At 35.8% G+C, this 23,182-nt stretch overlaps 1 protein-coding gene across 2 annotated transcripts in view; it reads right to left on the reverse strand.

Annotated features, from left to right (window-relative positions):
* The window catches only part of LOC109051053 (potassium voltage-gated channel subfamily B member 2-like), a 96,599-nt gene that overhangs the window by 56,801 nt on the left and 16,616 nt on the right, over positions 1-23,182 (reverse strand). The window lies entirely within an intron of this gene.

Raw genomic sequence — 23,182 nt, forward strand, 5'->3', positions numbered from 1 at the left:
TCCGCCGCAGCGGTGGGCCTCGTTCTGTCCGCTGGGGTGCTATTAAACCGCAGTGCAGTGATGCCTTTGGATCCCCCTTCTGCTTTAACTACCTAATCTTTCACACAGCGGGTCCGGTCGAGCGGGGCAACCCAGGGCACCTGCGCTGCTATCAATAGCTCTGTGTCTTTGCTGCAGATTGTCTCACTTGGGAGCGGCAATTAAAGGTGTATTAGTTCCGAACGGTGACCCTTACACCTCAGCTTCGGTGGTGTCACGGCAAAGAAAAGACAGCAGGATGAGTTTCTTCACACTTTCAATTCCCAAGCACAGCTCACTCTTTCCAAAACACACATCAAAAGGCGGTCTTTCTATACACTGGACCTGGAAACAATATAATGATGCCGGTTCAGCTGTGAGTTACTGTTCTGGTGAAGATTTATTATTGTTCATAGTCATAATTTAAGGGATTTCTGTGTGTGTGAATGTTTGATTTTGTTTTAGGCTATAAATCCTGTGTTGAACAAACAGTGGGATAAATAACTTGAAAGGCTGTATGCAACTTTCGTGTTCTGTTGCTTTTTAAGCCCAGACCATTGAAACCGTCAAAGACCGTAAGTTACAGCTGAATGCTGACTATATTTAGAATTGGAAAAAACAAAACAAAAAAAAACTCTTGCTATGGTGGAAGCTTAGATGATCATGAGAGAAAACTTATTGACTAAGCTGTTTTATTTAGGGCAAAAGTAGTTCATTTTGATCTCAATGGGCTTTGCAGTCTCACTTTTTCAAAAATAGGGTAGTCTATGAATAGATCATTAAAAGTAGGTGACAGTTTTCCAGAGCTTTTGGTATTTTCTTCAAACCAGTCTATAATGGGATCAGAAACAACTCTGTGAAACTTTTAATAACACCACTTCCTGTTAGAAATGAGCATTTTGGTCATTTTGTTTACTCTAGTACTCGACAGATAAATTCATTTGGCGTCATATTGCTTCTTGCTATTTTTTTTTGCTTTATTTTTTATCGTGTTTCATGTAAAATAGTGCTTTTATATAAATGTGTCTCAAAATAAGCTCAAAGCCACCCTTATACCCTGTTCCATTCAGCTGTGCTCTTCCAGCTGTTAGAAAGCAATATGTGTGAACACCCCCTGAGCGTGAACCGGGATAGAGAGTGACCATGGAAGGTGTTGACGGAAATTGCTGTCTCATAAATAAGAACGCAAGGTGCTGCTGAAAATGTTTTGAAGTTGAAAAGAACGTCATGCAATTACAATTTTTTTTTTTTCCTGATTACTTCAGTATTTTGGTACCTGTTTACTCATCTTGCCTGCAATCAACCCAAGATCAACAGTTCAAGCTGAAGACCAAAACAAGCTGCTTGTTACTTTTATTAATGACCTCATGCAAACACATGAGTTTCAGTTCCTGGTTTCAGATCTGTTTATTTGGGATTTGAGAAGCGAGCTCCCGGTCATGCATCATCTCACCTTGTTTACCCAAGGAGGCATTTTGAGCCTATACTTCATCCGTACCCAGACAGCTGTGTGGCACGTTCCACTACTCTGCTCCCTCTGAGCCGTTCCCAACTTAGCTGCCTCACAGCACTTTTTGTAGATGTCATTTTAGTAGAAAGAATGTCAAAGCAAGGTTATTATAGTTTTGCATTTTAATATTTGTTTTTAAATTGTAAAATTAATTTTATATTTTTATATTCAGGTTTATTTTTACTAAGCTTCAGCCAGTGTTGTTATTGTGAACTAAAATTAAACTTTGGTAAAATTTTGATAATTTAAATAAAGCTTATATATATATATATATATATATATATATATATATATATATATATATATATATATATATATATATATATATATATATATATTTATAAAATATTAAAACTAAAATCAAAAATATTAAAACAAACTTAAATTATCAACTTAAAAATTAAATTAAAAACTTTTCAAGTATATAAATTACACTAAAATGATTCTGGTTTTAGCAATAATTTTCATAGTTACAGTTAAGAGTAGTTTTTTTATTTCATAAATATATATTTTTTATCAATTTTATTTTCAGTGTTTATATTCATAGTTAAGAATAAAATCATTTGAGGAATATTGAGTTGAATTTTTTTTTTTTTAAAACACTTTTAACAAAAGCAAGAAGCCTCATCTGCATTTACGCAGCAATCACAATCGGGATAAACAATGTATAAATCCACATATCGATTCTTATGCATGACAAAGATGCATCACATTTTTGTTGATTTTTGTCAATTGAACAAAAAACAAGATGTGTAAAAAAACCCACAAAAAAAAACGGAATGATATTGTCATGAAACATGCTGATAAAAGTTCACAAAGATGAGGAAGAATGAGAAACATGATCTTTAATCACAAAACAGGAGATAATCACATATAAACATAATACATGCTATACATCGACTAAGATCGACCACCAAGAGCAGAAAACTCAGAACTTAAGTAGACCGATCAGACCAAGGGAACTAATGAGATAATTAACAAACACAAGGTGAACTGAAGACACCAATCAAACTAGAAACTAGGTCATACAATGGGGCAAACATGGCACCAAAACCAAAGTGAAAACAGAGCATACACATTACAGATATGATATGATATGGCCTTTTATTTACGTATTTATTCATTTATTATTTTATATCCATTTTTTCTACTACTCTTTTTAGTTTTGTTTTAGTTTTTCATTTACTGTGCATGAATTACTTTTGTGAAGTTTATGACGTGACAAACCTCATGAAAGCACTCTTTTGAATATTTCTGTATTGTTTAATGTATGGCGGTAATCATTCTGCAATTAAAGGGGAGCAGAGATGGAACTCGGCAGAGCAACTGCACATCGACCCATGCCCACTTTCTCCTCTTCATTTGCATGCTCTCATGTGTGAATGCTTCACAGGGCCACAAATTAAATATTCATTCTGTAGAACCCTGGGTTATGTAACCATAGACATGTAGTTTCAGCAAGACAACAAAACGAAACTAAAATAAATACAACAAAAATACAATCCCATTTCCATTTTAGTAACTATGAAGAGAGATAAGACTGAACAACACATCGAAAACATGGGTAATTCTTTATTTTCTCACAATGCATTGTAGTCGAGCTCTGAGATATGTACTGTGTTTTCCCTGTGGGTATGCCTGCATTTCCATATCTACCACAGACGCAGAGAAATTTGTCTATGGCATGGATCGTCATGGTAACCTACCACACTGCCATCTTTGTTTGCCTACAGTATGTCAGATTCTCGCTTTTTCAATCTGACTTAACCTGCGATAAAGTGATTGATTGCAATATTATCTCATCACACAACAATAGCAGGGCACAGCGTACCAGATGCAACTAATTTGACTGCATTACAAGGAAACCACTAGAACATAATGAAGTGAGTCCTGATATTTCTGTCTCTCATAGGCACTTGTTCTGATCAGCAGCTCCATCCAAGATTGTCCATTGAAGATTTCCATTACCTGAACGATAAGAAAGAGGTCTGTAGGGTTGTTAATACAACATGTTGCTTGTGATTAATTCTAAAAGAGAAATGAGCGCATTAAAAAAAAATCATTGAGTTAAAAACATATAGATGGACATATAAAATTACACACAAGAAAAGGGTCTTGAGACACATTTTCAAGGTTCAACTACCGTTATTTCACAGAAAAAAAAATGAAAATTCTGCATGTAAACATCTGTAGAAGCTGTTTTTGTCCACACAATGAAAGTCAATGGGGTCCAACATAATATATTGGATTCTTTGTTGAATAGAAAGTTTAAAAGAACAGCATTTATCTTTAGTAATATTATGAAATTACACATAACACATATTTTCTTGAGCACCAACTCCTTGCCATCCTTATTTTGCCATCACAGGAATAAATTACATTTCATATCAACATATTAAAATGATTTTTGTAGGATTATTTTATTATTAATTCTAGTTATTTCTTTTTTGATTTAATAATTTATTTTTTTGTGTGTATAAGAGAGGACTTTCAAAAACATAAAAAATTCTTATTGACCCTAAATATAACATCTCTGAATTATTATGAATTATATATTTTTCCTCATATTAATATATACAATTACTTATGATTGCTTAAATTAATTAACTGCATATCACATAATTAATTTGATTAAAATGTTAAATTGATTGTCGGCACTTTTTTCTGACAGCCTTTGAATGAAAAGATAGATTATTATGGATATCATATTGATTGACACACATGTTTGTCAGTATCCTATAATACTGCTAGATTTAATTTCTCTGCTGTCTCAACTTAATAGGGTTACATAAAGCTGAACACATTTCATTTCTTTATTTATGAGGTGATTTTAAACCTTGAAGCCTTTCTGTTGTAAAACAGTGACAGCTGCAATCTCACAAACATTCTGGATGTTTGATAGCTCTGGATAAACGAGACAATGTTTTTTTTTTTCAACGAATAACAATAGGGAATATGTCAGATTAATGTAGAAGCCATAATTTCAGCCCACATGGTGTCATTATTGGACAGGCTCGGAGGGTAAACATTCGTGAGCATTTTCAATAATCCCCGACATAACACAAGATTATGGCTTTTACAGAAAGCCAAGTCCAAACACACAGAAGCTGGATCCTTTTGAAAGAAGATATGAAAAGCGTTTCTCTATGCCTGTTTCCTGTGTTAATCCTCATTAAGTGCCCACTTTGAACACACAAGCATAAAATGCCTTCAGGAGGCAATGATATTGTTCATACATACAAACAAAAATGACAAAATTTGTATTTTGGAATGAACTATCCCTTTAAACTGAGTACAAAAACTTTTATCCATATACGTGAATGTCAGGTAAATAAATAACAGGTCCATCCATATTTCATAGCTCCTCCTGCAGCGCAATCTAGATTCCACCACTGTCCGTGCAGCTGCGACTGGGCCGTACACAGAGGCATGTGGCGTGGCTAACTCAGGGATACGGACTGACATGGGGCCTAATCAGTGCATCAAGGGAGGAGGACACTGTACAGTTCACGTAATGACCACATGAATTATGTATGGGCCACAGCAGGGGAGGAGATGTGGGAAGTGTGGCTGAGGGTGAGGTGGGGGAGATACAAAAATGGTAACTGATTAATACAAGTTTTCTTTCCTCTCTACCTTTTTGTCTTCTCTGGGGAGCAGAAGCTCTTTTAATATCAGTTTTATTCGTCCCAAAGTGAAAGAAGGGCTCATCGCCAGCAGACTACGTAGAGTCTCTTAATAAGACTCTCATTGTTGTATTTCCTGAGCTGGCACCTCGAACAACCCACATGATAGGCTATGATGAACTTGAAAGTGGTTTAAGAAAATATGTAACTCTGGACCACAAAACCAGTCTTAAGTCGCTGGGGTATATTTGTAGCAATAGCCAAAAATACATTGTATGGGTCAGAATTATAGATTTTTTGTTTATGCCAAAAATCATTAGGATATTAAGCAAAGATCATGTTTCATGAAGATATTTAGTAAATTTCATACTGTAAATATATTAAAACTTAATTTTTGATTAGTAATATGCATTGCTAAGAACTTCATTTGGGCAAATTTTAAGGCGATTTTCTCAATATTAAAAAAAAAAAAATTCTCATGGTTTTCTCAAAATTAAATAATAATAATAATAATAATAATAATTTAAATAATAAACTTTTTGACATATAAAAAATCTGTTGATTCTCAAACAAGGCCTTAAATTACATCATCATAATCTAATCACTCTGATTTCTAAAATATCAACTAAAATTTCCATCCCATACCCACAAAATAAGAATGAAGATTTATCAAATTGTGTGTGTGTGTGTGTGTGTGTATCAGTATTAATAGGCCTCAAATAAAAAAGGAGTCAAATGTCAGATGTTTTATTGACAAAAATAGTTTACAGTATACTTTTTTTTCTCTCTCACAAAATCTGTAGTAAAGCACAGATGTAGCAGAAAACATCTGGGCCATGTTTGCATTTTCTTCTATCACTGGCCATAATTCTAACCTTCAAATAAGAATTAGCCATAAAATAATGTCTTCTGAATCATTCATACACATGAGATACGGCTGAGAATTGAACGAGCAGACGTAGCCTGGCTCAGAGAAAGAATTGTGCAGTTTTTATGGTGATTAAGGAATAATGCAAGACTTCTTCACCTTGCAAACACTTTTCAAAGGCAAAAATACTATAAAATGCACATCATATTTTTTAAGGAAGTTTTTGACACTGTTTTTGGAATTAGCACACCAAAATTGGTAAGAAACAAGTACTGGATTTCATTCAGCAAATATGATGCAGAGTGGTGGAATGTATCCTATTTAAATGTTTACACAAAATATTGAAAATAATAAAATATAAATTCATAGATAGACAGACAGATAGATAGATAATAAATAGATTCATCCAGTGAAGTACAAGCAGGTCCCATGACCTCATCCCTTTTTGATGGTCTGGTTAATTATATCCCCATGACACAGCTCCACTAATCATACTGTTGCTAATGGTGTCTGTGAGATGTTTTTTTAGTAGTACAACATATCCAGTGGGTTCCAGATGAAGCTGATTGCACAGAATTTCTCATTTGAACTGCAGGAGCTCCTTATCTTTTTATTAACTGAATTAATCATCTATGAGCTATAATGCTAATATTGCATAATATTAGATATATTTTCAAACTCTAAATACTCAGCAGTTTTGTTTGCTTGAGCATTTTTAAGTTACAGCGATGCATAGTTGACTGATAAATAGACCTAGCACTGCCATGGAACTGAATTAAAAGTAAATGTCTTTGGGGAAGTGATTTATCATCGAAACCATGGATTCTCTGGAGAGTTTGGCTTGTGCAAGGTAGAAATGTGGTGAATGAAAGCCATGAATCATGAACATGCAGTGGACACTATGTAGCGAACACCTCCTAATGGAGTCACGCTACTTATGCATGCATACATTTCAGTACGGTTCATGTGCTCACATGGAACAAGGTTTAACTGGTCTGAAGAGGAACACCAGCATGCAAAGCTCTGAAGCCTGTATCCACATGATAGTGGCTCTCACTTTGCAGCAGGTTTCAAATGCATTTGCAGTTTTGCTTTTCAGCAAACGGCTCCACTGGGCAGCATGTCTTCCTCCATTAGTGCAAAAGACACAGACTGTTGGTGTAAATCATTTATTGCGTTCTCAAGTTTGCTGTGTTCCGATAGCAATACGGCAGGAGATAATGAGATTGTTCGCGGAGCAAGGCAGTGCTCAGAGCTAATGGCTTAATGGTAAACACACATGGGGAAGCCCATGTGAGGCCATCTGCACTGTTCAATAGCACAGATTCTGAAAGATGCATGGGAGGGATGGGACACTGGCTTACCCTCGACAAACAACGCCCACACACCACTAACAGAAGACAGGCAGAGATTTGTGTGTGTGTGTGTGTGTGTGTGTGTGTGTGTGTGTGTGTTTGTGTGTGTGTTTGTTTAAAGAACAGCATAAATAACAACTTTATATTAATATTTCCAAAATAAAGTACAGAGATGAACTGATTCACTAGAAAGAACCAATTTTTCCAACATTACATATGTAAAACCAAATTGATTCACTAGGATGGATCACAATTTCTAATGCTACATTTGAGAGAACATTTAGAATAGATCAAACTTTCTAACACTACATGAGGAATGTTTAGGACAATCCAATTTAATAGAATGAACCAAACTTTCCAACACTAACTTTTTGTCCTGTTGGAAAAAGAAATGTGCATCTCCATAAAGTTGGTCAGCAGCAGGAAGCATGAAGTGCTCTAAAACTTCCTGGTATACAATTGCATTGACCTTGGACCTCAGAAAATACAGTGGACCAACACCAGCAGATGACATGGCACACCAAACCATCACTGACTGTGGAAACTTTAAACTGGACCTCAAGCAACGTGGATTGTGTGCCTCTCCTCTCTTCCTCCAGACTCTGGGACCCTGATTTCCAAAGGAAATGCAAAATTTACTTTAATCAGAGAACATAACTTTGGACCACTCAGCAACAGTCCAGTCCTTTTTTGAAGTGAGACGCTTCTGATGCTGTCTGTTGCTCAAGAGTGGCTTGACACAAGGAATGCGACGGCTGAAACCCATGTCTTGCATGTCTGTGCGTAGTGGTTCTTGAAGCACTAACTCCAGCTGCAGTCCACTCTTTGTGACTCTCCCCCACATTTTTTAATGGGTTTTGTTTCACAATCCTCTCCAGGGTGTGGTTATCCCTATTGCTTTTACACTTTTTTCTACCATATCTTTTCCTTTCCTTCGCCTCTCTGTTAATGTGCTAGGACACAGAGCTCTGTGAACAGCCAGCCTCTTTTGCAATGACCTTTTGTGTCTTGCCCTCCTTATGTAAGGTGTCAATGGTCGTCTTTTGGACAACTGTCAAGTCAGCAGTCTTCCCCATGATTGTGTAGCCTACAGAACTAGACTGAGAGACCATTTAAAGGCCTTTGCAGGTGTTTTGAGTTAATTAGCTGATTAGAATGTGGCACCAGGTGTCTTCAATATTGAACCTTTTCACAATATTCTAATTTTCTGAGATACTGAATTTGGGATTTTCCTTAGTTGTCAGTTATAATCATCAAAATTAAAAGAAATAAACATTTGAAATATACCAGTCTGTGTGTAATGAATGAATATAATAAACAAGTTTTACTTTTTTAATGGAATTAGTGAAATAAATCAACTTTTTGATGATATTCTAATTATATGACCAGGACCTGTATAAGAGTAAAAATTGTTTATGATGAAATGATTCACTACAATGCATCGCACTGTCTAATGTTATGTATGAGAGAGGGAATGAGAGGATCCTTTAGGACGAACAGATTTACTAGAATGAACAAAATTTTCTAACACTACATATGAAAAACCATTCTGATTCACTAGAATGGATCAAACATTTCAATGCTACATATGAGAATCAGAACTGATTCCTCAGAATGAATCAAACTTTCAAATGCTACATTGGAGAAAAAGGAAATTTAATTCACCAAAATGAATCAAACTTTCCATCACTACATATTGGAATAAGGAACCTATAGAATGAAGCAAACTTTACAACACTACATATGAGAAACATAACTGATTCAGGAAAAAAAATTAAACTTTCCAATACTTCATATGAGAGAGAGGATTGTTTAGTAAGTATAGATTCACTATAAATAAATCTTTCCAACACTACAAATGAGAAACTGTATTAATTCACTAGAATGAATTAAAGTGTCCATGACTGCATGTAAGAAACAGAACTGATTCAGTATAATAAAACAAATTTTGCACTGCTACATATGAGAGGGCTGTTTAGGATGAACCAATTTACTAGAATGAATCAATCTTTCCATTGCTACATATATGAGCAAAGACTGTTCAGAACAATTCAATTCACCAGAATGAGTTATTTTTCAACACCATATAAGAGTGAGAATCATTTAGGACAAACTGGTTCAATACAATGAATCAAACTTTCTAATGTTACATAAGAGAAACAGAGAAGATTCTTTAAAATGAACCGATTTACTATAATGATTTAAACTTTCCAATCATATTCCAAAACTGGAATATTATTCAAATGACAAAGTTACAGCTCAGTACCAACTTCAGGCCGTCACGCCAGTCTCTTCATCAGTGTTATAAAACCAGTTGTGCTTACAGAAGCATCACAGAAGTGCATATAAAATAATAAAGGTTGCAAATTGCACTGGCCTTTTTCTGTTTATCATAATTGCTGCCATAATCTCTTCTGCGGTTACACCACATATGTCAAAGGGTGTGGCGAACAAGCGCTTAAAAGCCTGAGAGAGTCATGCAGGAACATAAGCGATGAAACCGAGAGACATGGTCTCCTGGGTGGCTCACAGACTCTCTGGCCTTGTTTTGGACAGATAGGAAGGCATGTGGTATCTCATCTCATCAGAAGCCAAGCTTTTCCTTTTTTATCTCCTTTTTTTTTTCTTTCTAGGGAAAATCAATTAACACTGTATTGTCGGCACATGAAGTCCCATAATCCCTCAGTCAGAATTTAAGCATCTGTCAGCCAATGCGACTAAAGCGCCACCATCGACGGCATAAATCAAAAGAAGCTCTGGGTATTAGGTGTCACTGGGAAAGAGGTAAAAATACATAACTCCTGTGTCAAATGCCAGTGCAAGGAGCAAACGCGCGACTAGGGAGAAAGAAAAAGGAACCGAACACGTGCTCGCTCATATAAAACGTCCATTAATCACAAGCTGTCCTCCGTGCCTCACTTGACAAATGGACCTGGAAAATGATGGTTACTGCAAAAAGAAGACACGTCAGCGTGAGTTACTCTCCCACCCTGTGACTATGATTTCAAATTAATATTAGGCACAAAAAAGAGGACCTGTGCTTCTAATCTCCTCTTTAGCTCATCACCACGGCCGTTCTTAATGGATTACATTATAAAATAGCATGTGACTCAGGTGACGGACGCCCATCAGCACACCCTTCCCTTTCATACCGCATTGATTTTACTCCAGCCGACCTAATCGGCTCAGATTATTGATTATGAGGAATTGTGCCGGACAATTATTTCCTAAACTTACAACTCACCTTTGCGTGAAAGTACAGCGTAATGTCATTATCGTAAAAACACTTTATCTTGTTTCATTAAAGGCTGTTGTAATCTATCTAGCTGAGACTTTCCGCCAGAATTTAGTGCTTTATAAAGAATAGTCGTGTATGACGAGGGAAAAAGGTGTGCGGGTTTTATTTTGGGACATGGTGGGAGCCACAGTCAATTGCCCTTTACGACCCAGGATGCAATAACCTGAACCTGCGCTAAATCATTCAGAGATGAACATCCGCGGGGCATGTAAAGACACAGCCAGGTTCGGAGTCAAGATCTGAAGTTTGATTCCACATGACCTTGTTGTTAAGTGTAAAATATATACATATATATATATATATATATATATATATATATATATTTTTTTTTTTTTTTTTTTTTTTTTTTTTTCCGAAGCTCAGTTACTTAAACTCATACCTTAAGTTTTTATTTTTTTAAATAAAAAATGTATAATATTTCCATAATAAAGTGATTTTTTTTATTAAAATGTTATTTTAATAATTAATAATATATGCTACTGTATTTCATGTAGATGTTTACACACACGCATACATATACACACACACACACACACACACACACACACACACACACACACACATATATATATATATATATATATACTGTATTTTCAGATTTCAGAATTTAATAAATAACATATTACATATTATTTAATAATAATATTTAATAAAATATGTTGTTTAATTGAAATGTTTGTACAAGATATTGAAAAAAATATAAATATATTCATATAGATAGATAGATAGATAGATAGATAGATAGATAGATAGATAGATAGATGTGTGGTTTAATTTCAGGATGTGGCAGAGCCACAGTCAGTTGCCCTTTACGACCCAGGCTGCAATAACCAGGACCTGTGCTAAATCATTCTGCGATGTACATCCGCAGGGCATGTAAAGACACAGCCAGGTTGGGCTTCAAGATCTGATGTTTGATTCCACATGTCCTTGGTGCTCGTTTAGTATTCAATGCATCCCACGATGCACTGCTTTATCAGTTAAACTCCATGTTTGTTCATTATTGACGCCAGCGGCTGGAAAACAACATAATAGAAAAGGCAGACTTCAGTGTAATACCTCACGAACAGTGGGTGAGTCAGGGATGCAGTGATGACATCACAAAGTGGGTACACTATGTTCTGATGTATTCATATTACCCTGACATTTGGTGCAATACAAAGACTTTGGCTGAAAATGCCATCGAACTGGGAAGCGAATGATGATAGTTCCATGGGAGGTGGCCGGGGAGGGATGAGTCAAGGGTAGGTCACTGCAATATGGGGAGATGGAGCGGAAGAGAGGGGAGATGGGTTAAAAAAATGCTAAAAGGGAGAGAAAGAAGATAGAAAATACTAGAGGGGCGTTTGAAGTATCACGCAGTCTGCTCACATCTCCAAAACACAGTGCGCTAAAGCTGACCGATGGCATACACTAAACACAGTTCCAGAACACCCACGGGGAAGTCTGCATGGGACAGATGGAAATATCTGGAATATTTGTAAGATCTGTCATTGGCTCTACGATATCAGCTGTATGGTTCTGAAACTACACGTCGAATGAATACTCGCACATTAGGAGGGTCAATGAAATAAAATACAATTTAAACAATAGTACTGTGATTTCCTTGTCATGCTGTTTCTAGTGTGGCTGTGAATACATTTGAATGCTCTAACTATTGTACAAACAGAGTTCGATCAGTGTAAGCAAATATTCTGGGTCAGAGAGATCAAGAAGTTGCTGTTTTGGCACACAGGAATCCTGCATCTGTTTACAGTGGACATATCCGTGCTATTCAACAGCGTGTATGTTGTATTTTGGATGCTGATGTGCTGGTTTCCAGCTTCTTAACCAGCTTAGGCAGCAAGCCTTCCTTGGTCAAGTAGCTTCATCAAAAAGACTAGCATTTTAATTTTTCTAAACCTAAATAATTTAACAATTTTGATTTCTGTTTGAAATAAGAATAGAAATAACAGTGCTAATAATAGCTGAATAATTAATTAAAATTAAAAGTATTAAATAATACTTTTCAATTAATAATAATAATTGTGTTAATAATTAAATAATTGTATTAAATTATACAAAAATAATTATTTTAAATTATTATTATTATTATGAAATATAATTCAAAACAATTCTTGCAAATTACTTTTAAAGGCAGAATAGATGCAATCCAATTCTTATTAATTATTTTAAATAATTATTATTATTATTATATGTTTTATTTTTTATAAAATACAACTGACAAAATGCATAATGTGTATCTTTATCTATTTTATAATATGAACAACCAATCACTTACTCCACTGATTTAAATCTCACAGTTAGCTGTAAGCAATAATGTGTTTAATACACTAAAAAGAACCAACTCGTGAGTTATTCATTCATAAAGTGGACCATGTTGGTTCATTTCGCTATAGATACAGTAATGACTAAACACTGCAGGAAATGGTAAGCATGTTAGTTCAGTTACATGTTAGAAAGGTATTTTTATTTTACCAAAGATGTTCAATATTACAGAAATGTGTCTTTTGAAAAATACAGGCATAAATTGTCCAACATATAATACATACTGCATAAAAGGGATGTTCTTTATTACACCAAAATAACAAAACAAAACAACAAAAACTACATTTTACAGCATTAATGCTGTCAACATGTTGTCTTCAAAGATTAACACACAGATCAAGTGTAAAACAGGCAATTCTTGCCTTAAAACAAGGATGTTTTAGTCACCAAATTTGGCAGATTTCCATCAGCAGAAAGTGTGCTGAGCCGTCAAACAGATATAAAAGAACTTTTAGACAGAAGTCAAAACTCACAGTGATAAGGAATCAACAGCCATTAAGCAAGCACTATCTGTACCATGTTGATCAGCTGCAGTGGACCAAGGACGGGAACAAAAAGCACTCACCAAAAATTCTCCCTCAAGACTTTGTAAAATAAGGGAAATGCAAATTAACTTAAATGCAAGAGCAGCTGAATCCTCTCCTCAGGAGATGGATTTAACAACCAACGCCTTTCATTTCACCTCTTCAGAAACTTTAACTAAATGTGATTTTGCCACTGTAGTGATGGAACGTCATTATGTACATTGAGCTTATTAGCAAAGGTCAAACAATTCATGTGGAGATGGTTTTTTAAACAGGCAGGATGGCATTTCTCATCAGGTAACAAGAGCTTGAGATAGTCGTGTTTGACTCGTACAATGAGTGTAATGACATCTGTGAACTGAAATGTTAAACAGGACAAGCCCTTTCTGTAAGGAACAACAGACCTACGCAGGACAGTATGTTTTAATGAATATGTTCAAGCGGAGAAGAACAAGTCAAGCCACATCAAAGAGGTCAAATGAATCTTAAACACTCTCATGTACTCTTGAGGTACCAGGAAAATGTTTAAAAGTTCCAGTAGGAATTGTTCATAACCACCAAGGAGCTAAAAGTCTGATCCTTATTAATAATACAACAAAATTATAGAATTATTACATAGGATGTGTGATTGGGTTCCTTGAACTTTTGTTTCCCACAGCTAGATTTTTACAAATATACTCTACCATTCATAAATTTGGGGTTGGTAATTTTTTGTTCTTTCAAAAGATGGAAATTAATACAGTAAAAGTACATTTATTCTAAATAAATGCTGTTCTTTTTAAGTTTCTATTCACTAAAAATCGTGAAAAAAAACAAAAACAATATTAAGCAGCACAACTTTTTTTTTTTTTTTTACTTTGATAAGAAATGTTCCTTAAGAACTGAATCAGCATATTAGAATAATTTCTGACAGATCATGTGACACTGAAGACGAGAGTAATGGCTTCTAAAAAATTGCCTTTGCCATTACATTAATAAATTATATTTTTATATAATAATAATTGCAATAATATTTTACAATATTACAGTTTTTACTGCATTTTTGATCAAATAAATGCAGTATTGGTGTAAAGAGACTTTCAAAAACAGTAAAAAAAAACCCTCAAACTTTGGTTAGGTTTTATTGTTTGACTCATGACTTTTGTTCCAAAACCAACGCTATCTCACGACCAATTTGTGGGTTTTTTGAGGTGGCTAATTCGTACGACCTCACTCATACGATTGTGTACGATTTGAGTGATGGGTAGGTTTAGGGGTGGGGTTAGATGTAGGTTATTCATACAAATTCATACAAATTGTGCAACTCATAAAATACGTACGATTTAGCAAAAATCACATGAATTTGTACGAGTAAGGTCGTACGAATTCTTACGAATATAGCCACCTCGTAAAATATGTACGAATTGCCGTGAGATCGGGCTGAACCCAGACTTTCAATAATAAAAAATTTAAATTTAAAAATCTATGAATTATAACATGTAAAGCTGTTTTAAACAAAGAGATAAATAAATTCGATTTGTATTGTGACCGTAAAAGATTTTGACTGTTAAATCTTGCGAAAAGTATAAAACTATATCTTGTTCAAATACTTCTACTACTTTATAACTTTCATTTCCACCACATAATTTCTATTTCCCTTTACAATTCAACAGATTCTCTTACCTAAAATGACTAAAAGGTCATTTAAGATGTGGTGGAAATGATCATGACTTTCAGAACACACATTTATGGGTATTCAAAATGTCATATACAATGCAAGAGACATCAGATGCATATTAGAAGGCCAAGAACGAAAGCCTTTATGAGCAGCACTCAGTAGATATTTTGGTCAGAGGTGGTTGAATCCGCTGAAATGTGATAACGACAGGTGGAAATCAATTATGTTTAGAGATGCCAGGTGCTCCACCTCATGAGGGGATTGGCATTGATCAGGGAGCTCTATGAAAAGCCAGGGGCATAAACCTCAGTACACAGCCGGGTGTCCTTACTCTTTGAGAATCTCGTCCTCTCCACGACACCAACGTTCTGCCAAGTTCACTTTAATTAACTGCGTACTCTGTGAGTGTAATCACTCTTTTTAAAACAGTCTTCTAATCAGCAGACCAATGGCCCGAATCATATTTTTCTGCCCTTTTTTATTGTCCATTAGCCACATGTCTCCTTTATCCCTCATCCATGGTCAAGAGTCAAACAAATATGCAGAGTCCAGTGTCAAATACTTATTAGCCAAATATGAAGCGCATAGGGGAGGTTCCGCCTCATTTGGTCAAATATCACTTGAGAGAGAAAGCAATACATGTTCATTACTGGATTCATAATTGATGTAATTACTTTTTACACAAGCATTTTTCTATGGGACAGCAGGAAACACTTCCTAGGCCTCATAGTTGATGGCCACCGCAAAAAAGTTTGTGTTGCACCCAATGAATTTCATCAACGCCACTGTTGCAAATGTAAAATGTGATGTAATAAGAACGATGTGACATGTAGGCTATTTCTTCATTCCCTGCGAAAATTATTTGAAGGTGATCACACTGCCAACTGCCTACTACTGCCTGTGGATGGAATTCACTGTTGTCTTGGTTACTTCTTTTTTTTTCCTTTCACTGAATGTCTAAAAATAATGTCCAGCTCTCGACGAAGAGGACGGCCGCAGAGTTCTGCACAATAAGTAAATCATTACATCACCAGCAAAGGTTTTGTTTTGAAAGATCTTAAATGCATTCCTGATAATTTACAGAATAGAACAAGCACAACCAGTGGGGATGGAATGGAAAATTCCCAGCTGAACCAAATATGAGCATCCAAATGTTAGAAAATCTTCTTTTTAGACAAACACTACTGCAACAAGCTAGGTTTTGTAAACAAGTTGTATATAAACATTTTCTCTGTTTCAAAATGTAGAGAGCTGCATTTTTACAGCATCGTTTATGTACTCCAAGGCTTTTTCAAAAGGTACACAAGTTCTGCATTATTTATTAACCTAAAGCAGTATCGCATATATACTTCACACAGAGAATGCACTGCAAGTTTTTAATGTTGCAATTCATCTCATAGCTGGTAGTTTTGGCTCATGCCTTATAACTCTTACATTAAGACTTTTTTTTTTTAAATCCCAATGTAAAAAAAGTACTGTTGCTTGCCTAATGACAGTTTTGGAAACAGGGCTATTGTCTTTCAAAGTAGTTTTCCAGTCATTTTGCACAGAACATATCATCTTGTAATCATTATTTTCAATAGTACAGTTTGTTTTGTTCTTGAATTAAATATAACTCTTGTCGTAAGTCATTGATGTCCTGCAGTAATCTCTCAGTGACTACTACAGAGTGTAACATCAGTCACTAGTGTGAGAGAAGAGGTGATCATATCTGATTAAGCTACACATTGTTATTAAAATCCTTCCTGTCTGATGACCTATCTGCTATTTTCTGCTTCTAAACCCTTTGTGAACAGCGATGAGCAGCCGCAGCAGGTGATGATTCAGCTGACGCACACGCATCAGGATGCCTGGAATGGCTCAGCTTACCTTTCATACTGATCTCAGATCAGCCCTTTATTTACATTTGGGCGTGTAAAGGGGCCAGCTAGTCCAGAACATGCTTGAAAAGGGAACTGCTATTAAAAAGTGGCTCTGTTTGGCACCAAATGCTCCTGTGGCCTGATTTACCATACAGACTAGTCCCTTCTGTGGCAACACAGGGATCATGGGTAATGCCTTTCAGATTGGTTTGCTTTAGAAGTGTCCTGCCCTCCCCGTCAGGCTGACATGGCAAGGATGTTCCGGTGTGGTGCCCTGCTAATGGACTCTTTCCGCATGGTACTTCACCATGAAGAACACATTAGATATCATCTGCGCTGGCTAGTGGAGTGAAACTTGGTGGGAAAAGCCCTGCTGTAACTGCCACATGTTAATTTCTGCTGAGAATGGATCATTATGAGATATGCAATGATAAATGTCTTATAAGATAACATGCACATTGCATTAAAGGCTAAGAGAGGGTTTGAATTATTGCTCGCAGTCTCTTTAGCTTCTTTAGAATTTTCACACTTTCTGGAAGTAAAACATACATTTTGGGTGTTGTTTATTTTTAAGAGAATTTAGAAAAGTGGGAATACTCAATATATTAAGATAGATATAAACAGCCCTGAGTGACTGATGAAATGAAATGAAATGAGGGCTGTCATAATTTCAATGTTTACACGCATATGCAACAAAGATGCTTTTGCTGCTGTTGTCTGATGGTCTACTCAGTAATGTTTGTTAAACAAATAAAAATTAAAAAAATTAAATTCAAGATTCACATCTGAACTTGAAAGGTTTGTCTGTTTTATTTAGCAAGCATGCATTAAATTGATCAAAAGTGACAGAAAAGACATTTATAATATTACAAAAGGTTTCTATTTCAAGTAAATGTTGTTTTTACTCCCTATTCATCAAAGAAAAAAATGAAAACCATCACCAAATCAGCTTTGCATCACAGGAATAAATTAAATAATGAAATTATTCAAATAAAAAACACATATTGTAAATTGTAATTATATTTCACAGAATTACCGCTTTTACTGTATTTTATCAAATAAATGCAGCACTGGTGTGCATAACAGCCTTCATTAAAAAAACATTAAAAATCTTACCAGACCAAGCCTTCTATAATTGAGCTTTTATGATGAATAAATTCCACTATAAATACATATAATAAATAAATTTAGTAATTAATGTCATGCTATTGCTGAATTGCAGCACTTTGTCTTCATGGGTCAAGTATTGAAATTAGTAAAATATATGTTATACTGTAGTATACTGTAGTATTTAAAAAAAAAAAAAAAATACTAGAATACCATGATACCATAGACAGTACTTAATACTCCAGCTTCCTATTATTACTTATAATTCCTGTGTATAACTTAATATGTGTATAAAGCTTAATATAACTTAATATTCATGTGTCTGCTTTTTGGTTACACCTCTGTGCCAAACATTTTACATATTAAAATTCCTTTCAGTCATCATTACACTCTATCTAGGATGGTGTGATCTCCTATTCAATTCAATATGCCCTTTTCCATAAAAAGATAAACAAAAATGATCTACTGCATCCACTACTGCAGTCTAATTCTTACTTATTGCAGTGGAAACTGAACTTAAAATAAAAGGTTTACTGCAAGGCACACTACCCATTGCCTCATTTGCTTGAGACGTCTTAAAAGGTGGTGTCAGATGGAGTTAAGTGACTTGCACTCCTGAAAAGAGAGCCTGTCACTCAGAGTTCAGTGAGGCGAAGAGAGACACCTGAGATACCCAAGCAGTGGTGGTGTTTCAGAAAACTCTAGGACATGGCAGAGATTCCATCCTCGGTTCTCGATCACATTGCACCATGCACCATTCATATGGCGACTGCCATACTCTGCCATATGGAAACACCGCCACTGTCCCCAACCACCAAACACGCTCAACATTTCACAGAACGCTCTTCAAACACTCTCTTTTTATGGAAAATATGACTGTTTGGATTAGTTTTTCCCCAGAAGTAGTTGCGGGCCAGGCAGCAGACTCACTGAGATGGCAGGACAGACGATTTACTTGAAACAGCCAACACAGCATACAGGCATCATAGACAATCATTTCATCTCCCATATTTCTTTGTGAGAGTTTGACAACATGACACCATGCAGTATTCAGCAGCGTGTCAGTACTCCTTGGAGAGTCTTGGGCTTGTCACCACATTACTTGAGAGGGCAGAGCTGCAGTGCTTTGTGGGATATAGTAGATGGGTGTGTGGGTGGAAAAAGGACAGGTATAGGAGATATGGCGAAGAGATACGAGGCAAGAATAACCTCAAGCAGGCAAATTTAGAAATGGAGAAGGGGAAGGTGCCAGAGATTTATCTTTAGAACTGACACAGAAAGACCGGTAATATAAAGATGATAGATAGATACCATCAATATTTGAAAATTATATTGTGAGTGTGTCATCCCCTTTGAATTAAATAAAGGCTGTATCACAATGAAGCATTAAAAAAAGCGTTTTTGCTTCAGGAACCAAACCTGGACATTGAGTGGCAACTCAAGAACAGAGCCAGAAATATTTTTGGATGCTAAAGTAAAAGCATTTAAGGGATGCATCACTGCAAAAATAAGCTGATTTTTATGGCCACAAAAAAAAAAAAAAAAAAAAAAAAAAAAAAAAAGAGAAAAGGATAAATGGCCAATATCAAAATTCTATACTATTTTGTCTAAAACTTAATACAATAATTTTAAGTGAATTTAGATATCAAATCATAATAATTTTTTACAGTATAGAAAATGGACATTTATTTTGAGGTTTGCTAAAGATTATATTTAACAGAGTTATTAAATTATTAGTGTTTTAAAATGTTTTAAAGTATCTAATTGAGTGTTAGATGACAGCAAAGGCAGTGTTAACAAACAAATGTATATTTTTTTTTAACTGAAATAAAATATAAATATTAGATTATTAAGTATTAGAAATGCTGTGTTGGCAGCAAACTCAGATACATTAAAGTTGAAATAATGACATTTCTAAAACTAAAACTTAATCAAAATATTTAAAGGGGTCATATGATGCTATTTAAATTTTTCCTTTCTCTTTGGAGTGTTACAAGCTCTTGGTGCATAAAGCAGATTTGTAAAGTTGCAAAGACTAAAGTCTCAAACCCAAAGAGATATTCTTTATAAAAGTTAAGAGTCAACCACTTCTACCTAAAACGGCTCATTCTAACATGCCCCCACATGTCTATATCACAATGTGGGAAGATTTGCATAACACCGCCCAAATGTTCACGCAAAGAAAGAAGGAGTAACTTTTATTCTCGCTATTGCCGCTGGCGCCATGTTGTGGAGATGCTGTGTGTTTCCTTGTGAAAGCGAAACTACTTTGTTTGGCCTTCCAAAAGAGGACATAACTAGAAATCAGTGGTTAAGTTCAACCCAAATATTAAGATGTGTGCAGTGCATTTTATGGAGGACTGTTTCCTGATCCTGGGAGAGTAGACTACAAAGCCGGCTGTAATGCAACGCAACATGTAAAAGTACAATACAAGTCAGCGGTTCTCAATTCCAGTCCTCGCGCCCCACTGCTCTGCACATTTTGTATGTTTCTCTTCGCTTCAGACGTTTGTCCTATTCGAATGTAAGTGGCCTGCAAAGTGGACATCAGAGGATATTCCGCCATGATTCCAGTTCTAAGCGAACATATATGTTCCATTCAAAGTGCATTGAAGTGTATTTATTTATTTATTATTTTGTATTTATTTACAGAGGTATATGATGTCACACTTGTCCGTGTGTGAAGACGTTGCGCAGCGCAAATCCGTGAATGAATGTTCCGAAGTGAAGTAAACTTCAACAGATTTCCCCTGCTCACGGAGGAGGGAGCAATAAAGACTGTCTAGGGACCATGTCAATTGGAACATAGTTCATGCACGGAGCTCACTTCTAACGAGCTGATTATCTGAATCAGGTGTGTTAACAAAGAGAGACATGCAAAATATGCAGAGCTGGGGGACGCAAGGACTGGAATGGAGAACCGCTGGTATTGTCATTATAATCAGTAATTATGTCCCCACTGGATGCAACAAATGCCTCGTTTATAATGAGTTTTAACATTTTTGTCTAAGTAAGGTACTAAGGTATTCGGCCAATCACAATGTACTGGATATCTAGTCAATCAGAGCACGGCTCGCTTTTCAGAATGATGAGATTTGTAAAAATCGACACGTTTCAGAAAAGCGGGGCATAGAGGAGAAACAATAATGTACAGTAAGTACAAAAAAATTTGTTTTTTGAAACTTAAAGTGCATAAACCCATTTTGTTACACCAAATACACAAAATTATGTTCTTTTTAGCATCATATGACCCCTTTAAAAATAATAATGAAAAATAAAAAGCCATAAAAAATATAATCTAATTAGAATTAAAAAACTAAAACTAGTAAAAATAGTATATAAATAATGCTTAAATAACATTGGGCAAAGGTGATCTACATGTAAAAATAGAGCATTCAATATCAACCAATACCAACAATTAAAAAAAAAACTTTAATATTGACAAATAACCGATATGGCACCGATATAGTGCATCCCCGCAAACATGTCCTTTTTGCTTTAAAATATTATTTGAGAGGAAGACAGTTTTTGCTCAGTCAGCAGAGGGTCTCTGGTCCTTGTGGCCTCCTCACGGCAGTCTTCATTCTGAATCAGTCAGGCACAGGGATCAAAACCATGACCTTCAAATCCAAAGGTGCTTAAACTTACCCGGCATGGTCTGGGAGGAATTTAACTTCACATAATACATCATCATTGACTATAGACAGGTTAAATCTCTGACAAATCTTGGATCAAATCTTATATCAGTAGAGAGGGACGATCTTGCAACTTATAAAGCTAATAGCGCTCTACCCTCTGTTATGACCAATTACTTATTACAGGAATCCTTTAGAGAGTTAAACATGGGCTTACAGGGTCTTAACGTGTCCTGAAAGCAACCCAACAGACTGACCATCGCAGTTATTCACAATCACTGTGGTAGAAACCATGGGCGTCACTAGGCCATTTTTAGGGGAGCTATAGCCCCCCTAAAATGACCACTCAGCCCCCTAAAATTTTGAGATTACATAAACTGTACACGAATTTGTGATCGCCCCGGTCCCCTTTAAATTTCATATGAAAACAGCGGCAGACTTCGATCGGCTCCTCCCCATCTTTCAGCGCGTACGTTCTTCAATCCAGACCTCAGCGGCACAGAGCGAGAAACCGAGGACAAGGTGTGTGTTTATCGATAGATTGTTATAATATAATTTATGCAGTTCTTTGTCATAAATACAGTTTACAAAATATCATGGGGGAGCAATCGGTTCCACATGTATTTCACTGCGTTCACCCCTCATCACACCACAGCTGTTTCCCCCAGAGAAAATTAAGCGCATACAAACACATACTGTATAAAACGATGTTGCCATTTTCATTTGAATATATATAAATATGTATATATATACCCTCAGTGGGGGCTGAGCCCCCCTAAAATAAAAAACCTGGAATCGCCCCTGGTAGGAACATTTCTCTTTGAAAGTACTCCTCCTCTTTGAGTTTGATATTCCCTTTTTTCCATTTTTGTTCATAAACTTCAAATTCTGTCTGGCAGCGCTCTATTGCTTTGTAGTGAATGTCGTTCCCATCAATATTTCAGTCTAAAGTGCTCAGATGCTTTCAGTGGAACATATAAATGCTGACAGATCCACACTGAAGGCTTCGCTGGACTAAACAAATAGCGATTATATGTTAAAATATCAAACACATGGCTGCACCAACTATAAACTTGTGAAAAATCGATAGTGAAAATAATCAACAACAAATCTGATGTTAATTAATCATGCCTGCAAAGCATACCTGGAAAACATCTGTCAGTTACAGTATGGCACTTTACAGCAGTGAATAACGCATTTCTATGGCCAAAACGCATCTGGAAAACAGCACAGGACACAGAGTGATCAGCTGACTTGCAATTGATTATACATTTAAAATATTCAGATAAATGAACATTAACGCCTGGTTTGAGATGCTTTTCATAGTCGGCAACTTCGTTGACAGGCACTCTCGCAAATAACGCCCTTGCAGAGAGATAACGCACACAGCTAAT

Source organism: Cyprinus carpio, chromosome A24, assembly GCF_018340385.1.
Source record: "Cyprinus carpio isolate SPL01 chromosome A24, ASM1834038v1, whole genome shotgun sequence".
Lineage (NCBI taxonomy): Eukaryota > Metazoa > Chordata > Actinopteri > Cypriniformes > Cyprinidae > Cyprinus > Cyprinus carpio.